General features: G+C 40.1%; 1 protein-coding gene across 1 annotated transcript in view; it reads left to right on the top strand.

Annotated features, from left to right (window-relative positions):
* lama5 (laminin, alpha 5) overlaps window positions 1-3,851 on the top strand; it is an 84,555-nt gene that overhangs the window by 13,248 nt on the left and 67,456 nt on the right. The window lies entirely within an intron of this gene.

Here is a 3,851-nt window from a genome sequence, read left to right on the forward strand (position 1 = left end):
ACCTGGGAAAACACTGAGACATTCACAAGGGGGCAGAAACGGGAAAACAAACCCAACAAAAACCCCAAACCACAACACGATATTGCCTAAAATGCTGGTATGGGTATCAGAAAGTACTGGAGTTTATGCACCAATGCAGTGCCCATAATCATAATTTAATTAGTCACGACTGACTGAAAAGAAAGTTCTACGGCATTCATGTTTGTTCATGTTTCAATCTGAGCCAGGCCCTAAAATGAGGACAGAAACCCCTTCACATCTATACAGGGATAGTTGTATACAGCTGTTAAAACATAATACAATAAATGGCACACTGGTATCCGATCAGTACTCAATATCCGCTGATAAGCAGGTTCAGGTCTCATAATCTGTACCAGGAAGCAAAATATAATATCGGCCCATCTCTAATCACAACGGCACGAACTGGGACTATGCCTTGGCATTCCAGGCAAACCAAAACCGCCAAACATTTTACTCACTCGTTATATTTTTCTATGGGCCTTCTCAAACCGGGATTTAAGAACACTACCCTTACACAGTGGACGTCATCAGTGTGGCTCGGGACACACGGCCATAGCGCTTAGATCGCAATGCATCCTGGGTGCATTCACACTGTACTTGGAGATGTCCAGTTGTGATTCGATCACCCAGGACAGATGTTAATGCCAGGTGTGAACAGGGTCTTAGAGCACTGGTTGATCACATTTTGTGACAAACGTTATAAGCACCAAACTCGTAACATTTTGGTCAGATATGTTGCTGTTAACACAGCAAACAATCACACAGCATCTGTCCAGCTTAAAGTTGCCCTGCCACATGTATTCATGACTTTGTGGTACTGTCTGAAGTCCTACCATGGACTCTGTAACTTGGTTATTGTGGTTACCTTGTTTCCAGCTGTTCTAGCGTGGTATAGAAAGCCTGCAGGAAGACTCAGCTCCATTTGGGCCAGTTCTCATTAATATTCAACCAGCTGAGCTGCTGGACTCTGATTGGCTAACAGCTAGCCAATGAGAGCCTGGCTATCAGCATCCTTTACATAGCTCATGAATAGTAATGAGCTCAGGCAACATGACGTCAGACTGAACAGCTGTTGTGATTGGCCTGATTTCTCCTCTTATTTCTTTTCAGTGGGTAGAGCTGACAGAAGAGGTGGAGAGGAGGAGGAGATTTCATCTTCATATCAACCATATACAACACACACACACAGACACACACACACACACACACACACATATGGACCTGACATACTTAAAAAAATGCAAGTAGAAACGTCTTTGTGTGGCTGGGCACCTTTAACATATGAAATTCACATTTTAAAAAGACAGTACTACAGTCACTAAACTGGAGTAAGTAAACACATTGGAAGCTACAAAATGAAGAACACCAAATAATCATTAATAATAATAATAATATTATTAATAATAATTTATCATATTTTTTGGTAATCCCTGTTTTTCCGGTGTCCGGTCTCTTTTAGGCTGTTGTCCAGTGACGTTGTTTCAGTGATGTAGAGTTCTTGTAATTTAACTTCATCGGATGTGACCTTCAGGAAACAACAAACAAGCTCTGGTATTCTAACTCTAGCTAGACAAGTGAACTTCAGCTTCATAGCCTTCTGAGTAACAACCAAATTCTGGTCCACAGCTAACGATCCAAACCAGGAAGTAGTGAATTTGGGTGGAAACGGTCCATTGAAAGTCATTTCCTATAACACTTGAACAGAACTGATCACCAGGGAGAAATGGAGAGAAGGATGGAGAGCAAGAAAGGGAGAGGGAAAGGGCGAGAGAGATAGAGACGCATGAATGAGCGTGCAAATGAAATAGTGTGTGAGCGAGAGAGACTGAATGAATGGATGTGATAGTCAAGGTGAGAGCTTGGAACACAATGAGCCTGTTGAAACACAATACACAGACATGTTATCAGCACAGAGCAGAGTGCAGTCACACCCCTTCCGCAAAAGAGCCAGCTCTCCACAGACCTTTTAAACCCTTAAAATACCTTTCAAATAGAGAGTTCTTTTATTATACCATGTACTACTAAGACCTTTGACACCTTAATAATTTAATAAGTGGTGATATCAACCAAATGTTGAATAAACACCAACTCTGGAAAGAGTCCAAAACTTAAACCTGCGACTGTAGTAGACACAATGAAGCATGTTTTTGCAGCTGTGTGGTTTATCTGTCGATTCAGTTTAGTCAGACCCTTATTTCCAAAACAGCTGCCATTTTGCCATGTTTGCAAAGCTGACGTTCCACTGAAGGTCGGTGCATTCATCTAGAGTTATTGTTTATATCATCAACACAGATGAACTCAGGAGTTCAGGACTTAAGACTCAAGGGCATTTATTTTTATTCTCAAACCTCCATGGTGTAATGTGTTGAGTTGATTTTTTGCAAAACCCCTTTGTTCTTACACAGATATGTGCTCATTTATGTGTAAGTACTTCTACCAACTAATCCAAGTATTCTCATTCAGAATGCAGTACATACGAAGAACTACGAGTAACTCGCTCAAATGGCTGCAGCCATGTTGCGCTTTCATCCTTAAAATAACTTAGCCGACAAGGGACATGCCTCCGCAATTCATGCTTTTACACTTAGAGGTACCGTGACCAATGGCAGGGGGAGATTACTCGCGACGGCCGGCAGCTTCAAAGCCTGTTGAAGATCACGCCTTTTGTCCAGGAAGTTAAAAAGAGAATTAAAATAACAACGCGATAGGCAAATCAACGAGACCAGAGTTAATATTGGAGAGGTGAGAACAGCTGCGTGTAAAATACGGAGATTCTAAGAGCAAATTTGGGGTTCGGCCACGGTAGGAGTTAAAACGTGCTCGGAATGGGAGGGGCTAGATAGTAGTATTCAGTCTTATACAATTTCACCTCTAGATGGGAGAAATACATTCTTACACAATGTAGCTTTAAGGATTATTATTTTCAAGAATTTATTATGAAAGGTACAGAAAAATATGTAAAGAAAATGAATGGTGGGAGAGTTATATTATCTCTCAAAATTGGGATACAAGACAGGATTAATTTAAGTTAGCCATAAAGCACTGCTATTCTGTTTTTTGAAGAAAGCTTTTGTTATTGTGTTAAAATGATTTATATTTAACATGGATGTTGATGTATATATTGTTATTTGGGGCCTTTCTATTGCTTATGTAAAATTAAAAACTTAAGATCGTTGTCATATGCAGAGGTTAGGGTCTGGTAAAAATGAAATCAAGCTATGTATTTCATGGTCCTCCTAACCAATTGATGGTATCAGTACAGTGCAGTACAAGAGGGAAGAGAAGAGGCAAATATTAGCTTAATGTTTCTGTGTAAGTCATGTTGACCACACATTTAGTCATATTTCTATTTGTTTTAGATACACTTTTAAGAATCAAGTTAGTGACCCCTTTGCCATTCAACTGAACGCCACCACTGTTACCTAGGTGATTTGTTTTCCGACACGTGTAGTAAATGAACCAAATGTCCAGTGTCTCCAATAACAAAACTTAACATTTTTTATTTATTTCTGTTTGTAATACAACAAAATACAGCCATGTTGTTCCTATTGTTGTCTGCTGCTCTCCACTCAAAAGAAAAAAGTTATTATTCATCTGCCGCGTGGTCAAACGGTTTGCTTCTCCATTAATTCAATTATTAATTAAACACCTGATTATAATAATATTAAAACTACTGCCCCAAGTTGATCATCATCATTTGACCGTCTCTGACTCCTGGGACTCCAGTCCGCCTGTGTTTGTCTTTCTTTGAGCGGTTGAGAGGACAAGAGAATTGTCTCCTCTCTCTCTCTCTCTCTCTCTCTCTCTCTCTCTCTCTCTCTCTCTCTCTC

Source organism: Etheostoma cragini, chromosome 7, assembly GCF_013103735.1.
Source record: "Etheostoma cragini isolate CJK2018 chromosome 7, CSU_Ecrag_1.0, whole genome shotgun sequence".
Lineage (NCBI taxonomy): Eukaryota > Metazoa > Chordata > Actinopteri > Perciformes > Percidae > Etheostoma > Etheostoma cragini.